This window comes from Chiloscyllium punctatum, chromosome 44, assembly GCF_047496795.1.
Source record: "Chiloscyllium punctatum isolate Juve2018m chromosome 44, sChiPun1.3, whole genome shotgun sequence".
NCBI lineage: Eukaryota > Metazoa > Chordata > Chondrichthyes > Orectolobiformes > Hemiscylliidae > Chiloscyllium > Chiloscyllium punctatum.
The window spans coordinates 59,476,503-59,493,548 of NC_092782.1; the positions used below are offsets into that span (position 1 = coordinate 59,476,503).

At 46.0% G+C, this 17,046-nt stretch overlaps 1 protein-coding gene across 3 annotated transcripts in view; it reads left to right on the top strand.

Annotated features, from left to right (window-relative positions):
- Positions 1–17,046, top strand: part of LOC140467009 (proline and serine-rich protein 2-like) — a 64,223-nt gene that overhangs the window by 37,226 nt on the left and 9,951 nt on the right. The window lies entirely within an intron of this gene.

Consider the following 17,046-nt stretch of genomic DNA (forward strand, 5'->3'; position numbering starts at 1 on the left):
ATGCTGGACAGTCAGCGATGCCCAAGTCTCACAAATGAATAAAAAACAATCTCCACCTCATCACCATTGATGGTGATGGGGGTTGTACTCTCCACTCCAATTCCTGAAGTCAATGACCAGCTCCTTCCTTTTGCTGACATTGAGGGAGAGATTGTTGTCTTTGCACTTTCTTGCGAAAGCACTCACTCTCTTTCCTGTATTGTCTCGTCGTTGTTTGAGATTAGGGTGGCGCTGGAAAAGCAGAGCAGGTCAGGCAGCATCCAAGGAGCAGGAAAATCCACGTTTCGGGCAAAAGCCCTTCATTAGGAATACAGGCAGAGTGCCTGAAGGATGGAGAGATAAATGAGAGGAGGGTGGGGATGGAGAGAAAGAAGCATAGAGTACAATAGGTGAGTGGGGGAGGGGATGAAGGTGATAGGTCAGGGAGGAGGGTGGAGTGGATAGGTGGAAAAGAAGATAGGCAGATAGGACAAGTCATGGGGACAGTGCTGAGTTGGAATGTCACTGTCCCCATGACTTGTCCTACCTTCCTATCTTCTTTTCCACCTATCCACTCCACCCTCCCTCCTGACCTATCACCTTCATCCCCTCCCCCACTCACCCATTGTACTCTATGCTACTTTCTCCCCACCCCCACCCTCCTCTCATTTATCTCTCCACCCTTCAGGCTCTCTGATGAAGGGCTTTTGTCTGAAACGTTGATTTTCCTGCTCCTCGGATGCTGCCTGAACTGCTGTGCTTTTCCAGCACCACTCTAATCTAGACTCTGGTTTCCAGCATCTGCAGTCATTGTTTTTACCTCGTTGTTGTTTGAGATCAAACCTATGACAGTAGTGTCATCCCCGACCGATTTTAAATTATCTGTTTCAGCCTTGGATGTCCTTCCCGACACAGCTTTGGCAGTGCTCTGCAGTAAAGAATCCTTCATCTCCAACTTAAGGGGACAACATCTCCCTCTGAGATTCTGCTCTCCGATCCTGGACTGTCCCACTCGGAAGAACAACCTCTCCTGTCAGGTCCTCTAAGAACCTTGGATTTTCCAATAAGATTGCATCTTGTTCTTCTAGCCTTCAATGAGTATAAGCTCAACCTAGGCAAACCTCTCATCGTTAGGCAGTCCCTTCACACCCGGGATCAGCCTTATGAAGCTTCTCTGGACTGTAAGGTTCCAGTGTTGCTGCCAATTTCAAGCAGGCAATGATATTGCACATTCAGTTTCATTGTCATTGCTACCACAATATTCAGGCCAATGTGTGTCATGACACATTAGATCTGTTCAGTGGCTCAGCTGGTTAATATAATGAGTCACCAAGGAATACTGGTGGAAACATTCTTCGGATGGTTCCATAGACTGTGTACGAGGTTAGCTGTGAATGGAGATTGAACACAGACAGTACATAATCCCTTGCCACACTGGGAATCAGCCAGACTGGCTACTCCTGATTGCTATGCCATCACCTCAGTCCATGTTTGTGAATGTTGCGTGAGCGCAGGGTTAGACTGTCCTCCCTTAACCTTCCCTAAAGCCCACACAAAGTGCCACTGACCACCTGTTACTCACCAGCTAGCACTGACATTCCTGAAGGGCAATGGTTTCGCTGATGGTGCCCATCGTTAAACTCAACACATGCCACAAGTCAACATTCAACACTGTACTATCAGGTGTAAGGGGGGTGGGAGTGGACACTGTGATGTCAGGTATAAGGGGGGGGTGGGAGTGGACATTGTGCTGTGGGGTGTGAGGGAGTGGGAGTGGACACTGCTGTGGGGTGTAAGGGGGGTGAGAGTGGACACTGTTGGGGGGTGAGAGTGGTCACTGTTGTGGGGTGCAAGGGGGGTGAGAGTGGTCACTGTGCTGTGGGGTGTGAGGGAGTGGGAGTGGACACTGCTGTGGGGTGTAAGGGGGGTGAGAGTGGACACTGTTGGGGGGTGAGAGTGGTCACTGTTGTGGGGTGCAAGGGGGGTGAGAGTGGTCACTGTGCTGTGGGGTGTAAGGGGGGTGAGAGTGGACACTGTGCTGTGGGGTGTGAGGAGGGTGAGAGTGGACACTGTCGTGGGGTGTAAGGTGGGGGAGTGTGGACATTGTGCTGTGGGGTGTGAGGGGGGTGAGAGTGGACACTGTGCTGTGGGGTGTGAGGGAGTGGGAGTGGACACTGCTGTGTGGTGTAAGGGGGGTGAGAGTGGACATTGTTCTGGGTTGTAAGGGGGGTGAGAGTGGTCACTGTGCTGTGGGGTGTAAGGGGGGTGAGAGTGGACACTGTGCTGTGGGGTGTAAGGGGGGTGAGAGTGGACAGAGCCAGGGTGCAGCACAGCTGTCCCTGTCCGATTTTTCACACCGTTGGGTTTGATGTCGAACTGAGAAGTAAACGAACACTAGTTTACTTGCTTTCCCATTCCTGTCCATTGTCAATGTTGTGAGCAAGGAAGACTTGTTGAGAGGCTGTTTACTGTTGGAAACAGAGGCAACGAGTAAAAACTGGCTCCCTTTCTGCTTTTGGAGAATTCATGAGGAAAGGCAAAGAGCCACAATTTGAATGTAGAACCTGGATGAGTGTTGGACACTGATCATTAGACTGTCTTAGGACACATCCAGTGACTGTCTGGTTTGAAACAGCAGCTGATCAGGGAAATACATAGTTACAATGCAGCTATTTTAAAATAGCTTCCAGGCAAGGGAGAAGGAGGAGACTGACATTGGGTAACCATAAAGAGCCAGTCCAGGCAGGATGGACCGAATGGCCTCCTTCTGTACTGTGGCAATGTGAAAATTCAATGGCCTCTCATCCCTGTCCACCTCTGGGTGGATCCAGTATCCAGAATCAACAGAGCAGTCATTGTCTGATTTGGAAATACACATCCCAACTCCTTGGGATGAATTTCTCGTAACTTTTATAACTGCAAGTTTACAAATCTTAATGCTGGTGCAAGGATCCGTTCCCTGACCTATCTTGGACAGACTAATAAAGTGCTGGCTCTTGATAAATATTCCAACACCAACAGAGGTTTCCATGAAGGACACTCCTTCTCAACCTCTCCCCTCACCTAAGGGGTGGTGACCCTTGGGTTAAACCACCACCAGTCAACTCTCCCTAATAAGCCCTTTGGTCTGTTTGGACTATGGCAACTTTATATAGGTTTTTAACCAAATATATTATATATATAGTATATGTATCTGTCCATAGATCACAGTTTGCTGTGTTTCTTTAAAAATGCCGATTTTTCCTCCTGTTTGGAGATGATACACTGATTTCTGTGTTATAGTTTCCCACATTGCTGAACTCTGTCTCAATATCGACAGGCAATGGAAGTGGGGGAAATCACCTCCTTGTTTTCACCCCAGATTTTCGTAGCAAAGTGTCAAGAGAGGCTGCGATATTCTGGGGCTGAGAGGGGAGAAATGGATAAAGGCAGATGCTGGAAATCTGAAACAAACACCGAAAAGTACTAGAGAAACTCAGCAGGTCTGGCAGCGTCTGTGGAGAGAGGAATAGAGTGAACATGGAGTCCGAAATAATTCTTCATCAGAACTGAAAAGTTTCGGAAAATAGATTATTTTCTCTACTGGGGCACAAAGGTGTAGATGGTGTAGAGGCCCTGTGTAAAGGACAAAGGGGTTGTTAATCGTGGCGAAGGAGAAAAGCCCATCTGGGTCACTAATGTCCTTTAGGGAAGGAAATCTACCATCTTTACCTGGTCTTTGTGGGCAGCGCAGTGGCTCAGTGGTTAGCACTGCTGCCTCACAGCGCCAGGGACCCGGGTCCAATTCCCACCTCGGGTGATTGTCTGTGTGGAGTTTGCACATTCTCCCCATATCTGCGTGGGTTTCCTCCGGGTGCTCCAGTTTCCTCCCACAGTCCAAAGATGTGCAGTTTGGGTGAATTGGCCATGCTAAATTGTCCATAATGTTAGTTGCATTAGTCAGGGGTGAATGTAGGGGAATGGGTCTGGCTGGGTTGCTGTTCGGAAGGTCGGTGTGGACTTGTTGGGCCGAAAGGCCTGTTTCACACTGTAGGGAATATATATAATAAAAATTATCTACATGTGACTGCAGACCCACAGCAATGTGTTTGACTCTTAACTGCCCTCTGGGACGGGCAATATTCACAAACAAACAATGCAAACTTGGCAATAGCAAATGGTCTCTGGTTTTCTGTGTTCAACTTATCGGAGCTGGACTGAGTCACGGTTTTCCATCCCCTAGTGGATTTGCAATGGCTGATTCACACACGTTACCTTTACCTCCTCATTTTTAATTATGTCTTGGACCAGTCTCCATGGAAACTGAAACTTTGTGATGGTGTGGAAAATGGGAGGTGGGCCTTCTCCACCCAGCCTGTGGCATCTTTTCCTGAAAGATCAGGGTGGAAGGTCTTTTTTGTAAAACTCATTCACGGGATATGGGCATTGCTGGGTGGGCCAGCATGTATTACCCATCCCTAAATGCCCGAGGGCAGTTAAGAGTTAACCACATTGCTGTGGGTCTGGAGTCAAATGTAGGCCAGACCAGGGAAGGATGGCAGTTTCCTTCCCGAAAGGACATTAATGAACCAGGTGGGCTTTTCCTTACAACAGTTTCATTCCCATCATTTGACTCTTAATTCCAGATTTTTATTGAATTCCAATTTCACCAGCTGCTGTGGTAGGATTTGATCCCAAGTCCCCAAGAACATTACTCAGGTGTCTGGATTAATAGAGTCTAAAAGGGTGGCGCTGCAAAAGCACAGCAGGTCAGGTAGAAGCAGGAGAGTTGATGTTTCGGGCATAAGCCCTTCATCAGGATTCCTGCCTGACCTGCTGTGCTTTTCCAGCACTAAATTTTCGACTCTGACTCTTCAGCATCTGCAGTCCTCACTTTCTCCAAGTCTCTGGATTAATGGTCTGGCGATAACACCACTAGACCATCACCTCCCCACCTGCAAATGGTGGGAAGCCTGTCAGGGACTGGAACCTGTTGGATCCAATGGCATTGGTAATATATTATTGCTGTTGGTGCTTAGCCCCTTGGTGATGGAGCATGGGGTTCCACTCTTGGGGTGGGCTGCTTAGGGAACTGCCCTGCTTCCCTGGCTCCTTTCAGACCCCAGGAGAAAGTGAGGATTGCAGATGCTGGACAGCAGAGTTGGTGAGGCATCATTCAAGGAGCAGGAGAGTCAACGTCTTGGACATGAGCCCTTCATCAGGGATCAAACCCTGGGGTATACCCACCTGGGGGTCTGACATCTCTGGTCATTATCTTTAAAATTTCTACTTCTTTGTAAAGTCACTGTATCTCCTTCTGTGCCCTCCCAGAAGCTGCTGTATATTCTGTTGGCCCCAGGCACCACAGAAATTGCGGGAAAACATTCCTTGATTTCTCCTGGGACTCCAGGACTTTAATCCCTAAACAGGTTTAACTGGAAAAATAACACAGGATTGGATGTGAAATTGGTTGGAAATCCAATGCATCTAAGATTAAATTCACTCCCAGTGGATCTGTTAAACAGGTCCAATGAACCCTGTGGAATACTGTGTACAGTTTTGATCCTTGTATTTAATAAAATTATATGCTGGCAGTGGAGATTGTTCAAAAAGAGATTCACTCGATTGGGATAAAAGGGTTGACTTAAGGGTTCAGAAAGGATTTTACAAGAATGTTGCCAGGGTTGGAAGATTAGAGCTATAAGGAAAGGCTGAATAGGCTGGGGCTGTTTTCCCTGGAGTGTCGGAGGCTGAGGGGTGACCATATCGATGTTTATAAAATCATGAGGGGCATGGATAGGGTAAATAGACAAAATCTTTTCTCTGGGGTGGAGGAGTCCAGAACAAGAGGGCATAGGTTTAGGGTCAGAGGGGAAAGATATAAAAGGGACCTAAGGGGCAACGTTTTCATGCAGAGGGTGGTACGGGTATGGAATGAGCTGCCAGAGGAAGTGGTGGAGGCTGGTACAATTACAACATTTAAAAGGCATCTGGATGGGTATATGAATAGGAAGGATTTGGAGGGAAATGGGCCAGGTACTGGCAGGTGGGACTAGATTGGGTTGGGATAACTGGTCGGCATGGACGAGTTGGACCAAAGGGTCTGTTTCCGTAATGTACATCTCTATGACTCTATTAAGAACGGCTAAATAGATTAGGCCTTTGTTCATAAGAGCTGAAAATGTGTTGCTGGAAAAGCGCAGCATGTCAGGCAGCATCCAAGGAGCAGGAGAATCGACATTTCGGGCATGAGCCCTTCTTCAGGAATACTCCAGCATCTGCAGTCCTCACTTTCTCCTTTGTTCATAAGAGTTTAGATTACGTGGGGTGATCTTATTGAAACCGATAAGATTTTGATGGGGTAAAAACAAAAAACTCAGTATTTGGGAAATCTGAAGTAAACACAGATGGAGGAACTCAGCAGGAACTCTGAATACTGAATGGCCTGGACAGAGTGGTTGTTGGGAGGATGTTTCCATTGGTTGGAGAGACTAGAACCTGAGGGCACAGCCTTAGAGTAAAGGGAAGACCTTTTAGAACAGAGATAAGGAGAAACTTCAGCCAGGGAGTGGGGAATCTATGGAATTCACTGCCACAGGAGGCCAGGTCATTGAGTATACTTAAGACCGAGATAGATAGGTTCTTGATTGTCAAGGGTTACGGGAAGAAAGCAGGAGAATGCAGGAGAAGCTTATCAGCCATGATTGAATGGTGGAGCAGATTTTTTTAGATTAGATTAGATTTGATGGGCTGAATGGCCTAATTTCTGCACCAATGTTGTGTTGTCTTATTTACAGGTCTTCCTGAAGAAGACTTATAACGGACTCAAAATGCATCATCTGTCTCTGCAGTTGCTAAATTTCTGAGGGAGTAGATGTTTCCACTAGTGAGGGACTCTCAAACTGGGCACATAGTTTACAGGAGAAGGGGAGACTCATTTAAAACTGAGTTGCAAAGGAATGATTACTCCCAAGGGGTAGCGAATGTCTAGAATTGTCTACCCCCAAGAGTTGTTCGATCACTTCAGTGATTGAGTTGGAGGCTCGATCACTAAAAGTATTTAAAGAGAAGGTGGATAGATTTTTGAAATCTTGGGGAGGTAAGGGCTAAGAGGAGCTGACATGAGAGAGGAGTTAAGATGTGGGGATGATCAGCCATGACCTTTAAAGAATGGGGTAGGCTTGAAGGGCTGAATGGCCTACTCCTTCTCTCATCTCTTCTGAACTCTCTTGAGTAAACGTTCTTTAATCTACTCATTACATTGCATTAATTCAAAACAAGAAACAGCGTATGTGGAATCACATTTCAGGTGCTTTTCACCAGCAGCTCTCTGCTTATCCAGTGTTTTTTCAGACGTTTTGTTGAATTAATCTCACTCCGGAGTTGCAAACCAAACATTGGAGCGGATGTTCAAGCTTTCAAAGGGTTAGCTCTAGCTTTGAAGTCCAAAGTGATTATAGAGGGAGAAAACAAATAGCCATTTTCAACTGAATGGGAACGATGTGGCTGCTTTAGGTACACAGTGCTACCGTGAGTAATTGATGGGTTCTTCACCCAGAGGGTTGTGAATCTGTGGAATTCCCCGCCCAGTGAACAGCTGAGACTACCTCATTGAATGTTTTTAAGGCAAAGATAGATTTTTAAACAGTAAAGGAATTAAGGGTTACAGTGACTGGGCTGGTAAGTGGACCAGAGTCCATGAAAAGATCAGCCATGATCTTATTGACTGGTGGAGCAGGATCGAGGGGCCAGGTGGCTGACTCCTGCTCCTAGTTCTTATGTTCTTATATAAAGTTGTATACATCTTACAGAATACGTGGAAATCCCAGTTTGGGTTGAGATTGCTGATTTCAGTCTGCAAGGATGTTGTGAAGAATAATCAGCGCTGTCTTCCAGTGTAATATAACTTGTTGTTCTCTTGTGGCATTCTTACAGTTCTTCCTGATGAGGTCAAAATGAAAATCTTTGGTGTTATTGTTTTCCTGAGCAATGCTCAGGCTCTGTATCATCCAAGTCTCTGTTGATGATGAATCGTTTACAAAGCACAGGCTTGGCCACAAGCAGGAGGGTTGTGTCTGATTTTGAGCATCACTCTGTAGGAAGGATGTGAATGTTTTGGAGAGGGTGCAGAGCAGGGTGTGAGGCTTAGGAAGATCTGTCATTGCAAGGGTTGGTGACTGAAAGGTTGTTCACGTTGGAAAAGCGAGGATATATTCACGCTGGTCAATACCATGAGGGATCAGGACCAAACATCTACTGAGAGAAACTGTACTCATTGGTGGAAGGATCCAGGACCAGGGGACATCATTTGGCAAAAGCATCAAAGATGACATGAGGAAAGTCTTCTTGATGCAGTGATTGGTTAGCATCTGGAGTTCACCATCTGAAACTATGGCAAAGGCAGATTCAATTGTGAATTGGATGCTGGGTACTGGATAAGGATTGATGTTGTATAACAGTCTGAAGAAGAAAAAATTGCAGGTTTGCATGGAAGAGGTAGTGATTGTCTTTGGATGAATTGCTCTTTTGTCGAGCTAGTCCAGGCATGCTAGGCTGAATGGCCTCCATTTGACCAACACAATGATGTTGACGGGAGCAATACAATCGTCGTCAATGCCCTCATGTTCAGTAAAGGAAAGATAAAATTGATTTCTTGCTTCAGGTTGGTATTCAATGAGTATCCAGCCAACTCCAACTATCCTGAGGGTGACAACTGCAGTACGGGCAGAGGAAAGGAATGCCGATGTATTTCCAAGTCAGGATGGTGAGTGGCTTGGAGGGGAACTTGTTGGGGTGGTGTTCCCATGTATCTGCTGCCCTTGTTGTGAGTACGAAAGGTGCTGTCTGGGGATCTTTAGCAGTGCACGAGCGAAAAAATAGTTCTGCTCTTCCTAATAATGTGTGATTCAGAATTATGGCATCGTTTCGCATTGCATCAAGACATGAGTGACAGTAAAGGTTCTTTTTTGACCCTGACACCCAGCTACATAAACAGTGTTCAGTTAATTCATAGGTGTGTACTGTCACAACGTGAGATGCATTACGAATGAATAATGCAGAACAATTATGGATTGAACACATGGTGTTATGGGTTGTGTTTATTTTCACTCCTTAGCAACCTCAGTGCATCACCTGGAATTCATGTACATTATCAGCCTTCCATTGTCTCTGCAGGACATGACAGAGAAAGATTATGTCAACAGTGAATGAGCTCCATTTATTTTTTTAAGAGTGCACCTCAACCCTTGTTTTTTACACAAGGTCAGAAGTCACACGACATCAGGTTACAGTCCAGCAGGTTTATTTGAAGTCACAAGCTTTCGGAGCGCTGCCCCCTCTCAGTCTGATTGATTGTGATTTTGAATAAACCTGTTGGACTTGAACCTGGTGTCGCGTGTGACCTCTGACCTTGTCCGCCACCAGCACCTCCACGTCTTGTTTTTACAACCCAGCGACTTGGCCATTCTGGGCAGCGGGAATAGGTAGCTAAGCACCTGACACAATTGCATTCCATAATCGATCACCATTCAGCTACCTTTTTGGACAGGGACATCACCTCAACACAATCAACAGGGTTTGTACCGCAATACTGCAGTGCTTCTGAATTAATACCCAGTGCTATAGAAGGGCCATGCGCAATACCACCTGTATATCTCGACAGTCTCCGTGCTCATGGAGAGTAAATGAAACACAGCACTTGCTGTATAAGTCAACCAAATAATTAAATTCTGAAGAAGGGTCACTGGACCCGAAACATGATCTCTGCTTTCTCACTCCCACAGATGCTGCGAGACCTACTGTTCTCCTGCAATTTCTGCTTTTGTTTTAAATAATTAAGTAGCTTCTTTTAAATGTTTGTTGTTCTTTTAAACAGGCAGCTATGTTTGTAGTGGAGGGATATGTTAGACTGAAAACGTTGTAGTCCAGGCACGAGGGCTAATGTTCTGGGGTCATAGGTTCATGAGCAGCTGGTGGGAGTTAAATGTGGTTAATAAATCAAGAACACAATGCTAGACTCAGTGATGTGACCACGAAACTAACATCTGAAACAAAAACAGAAATTGCTGGAAAAGCTCAACAGTTTTGGCAGCATCTCTGAAGAGAAATCAGAGTTAATATTTCAGGTCCGGTTCAAGTAACCATGAAACTATCATCGATTGTTACAAAAATTCACCTGGTTCACTAATATTCTTTAGAGAAGGAAATCTGCCATCCTTACCCGGTCTGACCTACATGTGACTGACCTACATGTGACTCCAGACCCACAGCAATATGGCTGACTCTGAACTTCCCTGTGAATTGGACGAGCGAGCCATTCATTTCAAGGGCGATTTGGAATGGTCAACAAATTCTGACCTTGTCTCTGTCAGCCACATCCTGTGAAAGAGTACGTTATTAAACACACGCACATATACAGTTGTATAATTGACAGTTCTTGGAGTTGCAAAATAATTTTGACATTCTGTCTTTGTTTACTGAAACAATTTTGTGACATTGTTTTGCTGGATAGTCAGATGTGCTGTTTGCTTAAAATCCTGGATAAACCTCCACAACCTGCTGATGAACTTATGACTCATGTGTAAAAATTGTTCAGTTTCCTATAATTTTCTGACAATAACTATGTTTGGACCTCTGAGGAGAGAGAGAGAGAGACACACACATATTCTCTCTGTCTCTCTCTCTCTCTCACTCACACACACACACATACACACACACACAAAACATGCACTTACTGGTATCAATATTCTTAAAGCCTACTGGGTCCCTTTCCCCAGTTTGTTGTGTGGACTACAGAATTGTTACTGTACAGGAGGAGGCCATTCAGCCCATCATACCTGCACTGATTCTATTCCCTAGTGCTAACCTCCTGCCTTTTCCCCATTTCCCTGCACACAAGTAACGCTCCAGTGCCCCTGTTGAGTACCCCAACTGAATCTGCTTCTCCTACATTTCCAGGCAGCGCATTCCACACCCAAATTACTTGCTGGGTGGAAAGGATTTTCCTCACACTAACCTCGCTTTGTTTATTTTAAATTATTGCCCTCTCCTCCTTATTTGTTTTACAGGTGGGAACAACCTCTTCCCATCTACTCCATCCAGCCCGCTCATGGTTTTGAAACCTCAATCAAGTCTTCTCTCAACCACCTTCTCTCAGAGAAGAACAGTCCCAGTTTAATCAGTCTGTCCTCATCACTGAAGTTTCTCATTTCTCTTGTAAATTGCTCCTGCACATTCTCCAATGTGTTCACATCTTTCCTATAATAGGGTGACCACATAAAACTCCAACTGAACTGTGCCACCTTGACCGTTTAGTGTTGACATGTAAGAATCATTGAAGCATCATAGCCCAGTGTCCAGACTGATGGTGATGAGTATTAAACTCAGTAACGTTGCGATACCAGCTCCCACTGATGCTAACATCCCCAGTGAGGGTTGGTTAGTTCAGGTGGCTGGATGCAGGTTTGCAACGCAAAGTGACACCAACAGCATGCTACTACTCACTGACCCACAGCAAGAACTGCACCTTCTGTGGCTTGGCCCTTGGAATTTCACTTGCCATGAGAAGTGGTCCATTGATCAACATCTAGATTAGAGTGGTGCTGGAAAAGCACAGCAGGTCAGGCAGCATCCAAGGAGCAGGAAAATCGACATTTCAGGCAAAAGCCCTTAATTAGGAAACACACATCATGCAGTCCTCACTTTTGCCATTGATCAACTGCAGAGTCATAGAGTCTGACATCACAGGTTCTAAAAAGAGACAGTGCAAGACAGCAGATGGTGACATTTCCCTCCCGGATCGTCTCAACACCTTCTATGCTCACTTTGAGCAGAATTTCGGCAGAGAGGTAACACCTATTCTGACAAGCCCTGATGAATCTATCCCAACAGTCACTGCATCAGAGGTCAGATCAGTTTTCCTTCATGTGAATCCAAGGAAAGTGATGGGACCAGACAGAGTACCAGGCCGTGCACTCAGAGCATGTGCAGATCAACTGACAGAGGTCTTCTCGGACATCTTCAACCTCTCCCTGCAGCAGGCCCCTGTCCCTGCCTGTTTCCAGAGGTCAATATCATCCCATTGCCTAAGAAGGCCCATGCAGCATGTCTCAATCACTAACGCCCAGTGACCCTAACTTGGGTTATCGTGAAATGCTTTGAAAGGCTGGTCATGGCATTAATCAACTCCAGCCTCCCCATTACTCTTCACCCACTCCAATTTGCCTATCGAATCAACAGATCCACATCAGATGCCATATCACTTGCCCTTCACTCCTCCCTAGAACATCTTGACACCAAGAACAGCTACGGAAGAATCCTACTCATTGACTACAGTTCAGCCTTCAACACTATTATCCCCTCGAGACTGATTACTAAACTTAGTGATCTCGGACCAACTCCCACTCTCTGCAACTGAATCCTCAGTTTCCTGTCCCACAGGCCACAATCAGTGAAGATTGGGGACAATATTTCATCCTCACTAACACTCAACACTGGAGCCCCCCCAGGGATACGTACTCAGCCCCCTACTGTACTCATTGCATACCCATGACTGTGTCGCCAAATACCAGACTAATGCCATTTACAAGTTCGCTGATGACACCACCATAGTCTGTCAAATCTCAGATGGCGATGAAACAGACTACAGAGGGGAGGTGGAAGACCTGGAAAAATGGTGCACTGAGAACAACCTAGCTCTCAATGCTGGCAAAACCAAGGAACTCATTATTGACTTTCAGTGGGATGTTACTCATGTCCCCTACACATTAACAGCACAGAGGTGGAATGAGTGGAGAGTGTCAAGCTCTTAGGAGTGGTCATCCACAACAAGTTTTCTTGGACTCTTCATGTGGATGTACTGGCTACAAAGGCCCAACAGTGTCTCTTCTTCCTCAGGCAGCTGAGGTAATTTGGCATGATGGTGAATACCCTTGCCAACTTTTATAGGTGTGCCTTCGAGAGCATTCTGTCTGGATGTATCACTACCAGGTATGGCAACTGTACTATTCAAGATTGGAGACGGTTACAGAGAGTGGTGAACTCAGCCCGGACAATCACAAAGGCCAACCTCCCATCTACAGAATCCATCTACCAGGCCCACTGTCAAGGAAAGGCCGCCAGCATTCTCAAAGATCCATCCCACCCTGACAATGTTTTTCTACAACTTCTACCACTGGGGAGAAGGTACAGAAGCCTAAACACACACACACCAGCTGGTTTTGAAACAGTTTCTACCCTACTGTTGTTAGAATACTGAATGGACTCACAAACTCTTAACATTCACCTGTACCTGTGTTTTTGGTTTTGCTGCTGTTTATCTATTACTTACTATCTGTACTACTTAACCGTCTGATCTGTATTGCTCACAAGACAAAGCTTTTCACTATGTCTTGGAACATGTGACAATAAATACAATTCAATTTAATACAGCATGGAGACAGGCCCTTCAGCCCAAACTAGTCCATGCCGACCAAAATGTCCATCCACGCTAACCCCATTTCCCTGCACTTGGCCCATATCCTTCCTATCCATGTATTTGGATGAGAGAGGAGCTGGATTCATCAAAGACTGAACAATACTGAAGAGTAGCAAGTCAAACAAGGCTAAATCTACCAACAGCTAAGAAGAGCTTATCATATGAGGAGCGATTGAGGACTCTGGGTTTGTACTCGATGGAGTTTGGAAGGATGATGGGGGGGATCTGATTGAAACCTACAGAATACTGAGAGGTCTGAATACAGTGGACAAGGAGAAGATGTTTCCACTAGAAGGAGAGATAGGACCCGAGGGCACAGCCTCAGAGTGAAGGGATGACCCTTTCGAACTGAGGTGAGGAGGAATTTCATCAGCCAGAGGGTGGTGAATCTGTGGAACTCATTGCTGCAGAGGGTAAATTCTTGAATGTATTTAAGACAGAGATAGATAGGTTCTCAATTAGTAAGGAGATCAGAGATTTTGAGGAGAAGGCAGGAGAATGGGGTTGAGGAACACATCAGCCTTGACTGAATGACAGTGTAGACTCGATGGACCAAATGGCCCAATTCTGCTCCTATGTTAAATGTTATGCTGTTACAGTGGCACTGATGTCCTTTCCCCTAACTGTGTAAATGGTGCTTTCTGTCCCTCTGCAACAGTGAACGGAAGGGATTACAACCAAGCTACAGCAGATTGGGAACTGGGCAGCTGGTTGAGACAAAACATTGCGCCGTCAAACCAATACGAAATAACTCCAGATGTTTGTGGTCACCTCAGTGTGTCTTGGCATGTTATAAATATATCTTGTTGCTCAATGGTGAAAGTAGGAAGCAATGTTTGGGATCTGAGCTTGTGTCATTTTCTTGCCTGGCCTTGACTGGAAATGATGTCATTGGTTTAACAAGTAAACATTGTAAAGTTGTTGAGATTTGAAGGCTTGGTAAAGCTTTCAATTGAAAAGGCAAAAAACCCAGATCACATTTAAAAAAAAACACTTGGCTATCCAGGTGAATTGACAGAAGTACTGAGAGCTGGGAAGTGGCAAAGCAAAATAAAGCCGCATAGCTCTTTCTTGGTTAGCATGGACATAATGGGCCGAATGGTCTCTTTTAATAAAGAGACCGTAAAGGACAATTCCAACTGTTTTTTAGGAATGTGGGCGTGTCTGGCTGGGCCCAGCATTTATTGCCCGTCCTTAGTTGTCCCTTGAAGGTGGGGGTGAGCTACTTTCTTGAACCACTGCAGTCCATGTGCTGTAGGTAGACCCTTAGGGAGGGAATTCCAGGATTTTGACCCAGTGACAGGAACAGCGATATATTTCCAAGTCAGGAAGTAGGTGGCTTGCAGGTGGTGATGTTCCCATCTACCTGCTGCCCTGGATGGAAGTGGTCATGGGTTTGGAAGATGCTGTCTGAGGATCTTTGGTGAATTACTGCAGTGCGTCTTGTAGATAGTACACACTGCTGCTACTGAGTGTCGGTGGTGGAGGGAGTGGGTGTTTGTGGATGTGGTACCAATCAAGTGGACTGCTATGTCCCGGATGGTGTCAAGCTTCTTGAGTGTTGTTGGAGCTGCCCCCATCCAGGCACGTGGGGAGTATTCCATCACACTCCTGACTAGTGCCTTGTAGATGGTTGGAGATAGTGAGGACTGCAGATGCTGGAGGAGTCAGAGTCAGTAAAGTGTGGTGCTGGAAAAGCACAGCAGGTCAGGCAGCATCAGGGGAGCAAGACAGTCGACATTTCAGGCTGGACCCTTCATCAGGTCTTGCCCAAAATGTTGACTTTCTTGCTCCTCAACTGTTGCCTGACCGACTGTACCTTTTCCAGTACCACACCTTGTAGACGGTGGACAGGCTTTGGGGAGTCATGAAGTGTGATACTCGCTGCTGTACTCCTAGCCTTGGAGATACAAAGATGGTGGAGATCCATCATTGCAGCAAAAATCTGACCAGGCGCTAAACATCCTTACAGACCTGATACAACCATCCTGTTCCCGTCAAACTCAAAACAAACTGCCAGAGGAGTTTCTGCAGTTGGGCAGCACACAGTGAATAATCCCGACTGTCACAATAGCTACAAGGAGAAAGTGAGGACTGCAGATGCTGGAGATCAGAGTCAAAACATGTGGCACTGGAAAGGCACAGCAGGTCAGGCAACATCCGAGGAACAGGAGAATCGACGTTTCGGGCAGGTTTTGATAAAGGGCTTATGCTCGAAATGTCGACTCTCCTGCTCCTTGGATGCAGCCTGACCTGCTGTGCTTTTCCAGCACATTCTTCAACTCATAATAACAACCAAGTAAGTCAAACTCAGAAACTGGATCATTTACACTTGCTAGAAACCATATGTATTTTTACAGAGGGGGCCAGGTCTCTGCAAACAAAAGCAATCTGCTCAAGCCTTTCACCTGTTTATGAATTACCTGAGGAACCTATTAGTTCCTGTTTGGATTCCATGTGGCAATCTCTTGACCCATCAGAGTCAGCTTGCCAAGCAATTGGCACTTTTTTCTCCTGTCATCTAAATTGATGTGACCATTTGAAATTTGACATTCTTGCATTTATCCTGATGAGGGTGGGATGAAAGGGATTGACTCCAGCATATGGCTCAATTTTCCAATCAGCAGTATTCAAGCTTGATGACAGCGTCTTCTCCCTCACCCAATCCACCATCAATTTCCAATTGCTGACTCAGCTTTAAAACAACTAATGCTCCCAAACCAGGAAGTTAACCTTGGGATAGAAGCACAGTCAGTCACAGTGCAGACAGAGGCTGTTCAGCCCACCACGTCCATGCTAGCCACAAAAGAACTATCCAGCTTCAATTTGCTTTGCTCCTGTCTAGCTCTTGGCCTGTAGTGTTGTGAGTTAGGTGGGTTCATCTGCATATCCAAGTGTTTTTTTCAAATGTGATTAGAGTTTATGCCCTGACCACCCTTTCAGACAGTGGGTTCCAGATTTCCATTGCCCTACGCATTCCTCCCCTCTCATTGTTTCCACCAATCACTTAAAATGTGTGTCCCCTAGTTATTGGCCTCTCTGTTAGGAGAAATAGTTCCTTTACTATATGTGCCCCTAATCATAGGATCCCTACAGTGTGGAAGAAAGCCATTCAGCCCATTGAAACCACACTGACCCTCCAAAGAGCATCCAACCCAGACTAACACCCCCCCCCCCCCATAGTCTAGCTGTGTAATGCTGCATTTCCCATCGCTCATTCACCTAGCATGCACGTTCCTGGACACTATGGGCAATTCAGCATGGCCAATCCATCCAAACCTGCACATTTTTGGACTGTGGGAGGAAACCAGAGAATCCAAAGGAAACCCACATAGGCATGGGGAGAATGTGCAAACTTCACATGGACAGTCGCCCGAGGGTGGAATTGAACCCAGGTCCCTGGCATTGTGAGGCAGCAGTGCTAACCATTGAGCCACCAAACCCCCTGTATTAATTGTTTCGATACACTTCAATTAACTCTAGGTTGGCCACCTCTGTTTTAGAGTATCTTCTGATCTATCTGGCATTGGGGAGTGCCGTGTTACAGCAGGCGAAGGCAGCGATGGGTATGGACAGACAAGTGGAGTTAAGGCCATGATCTTATTGAATGGCAG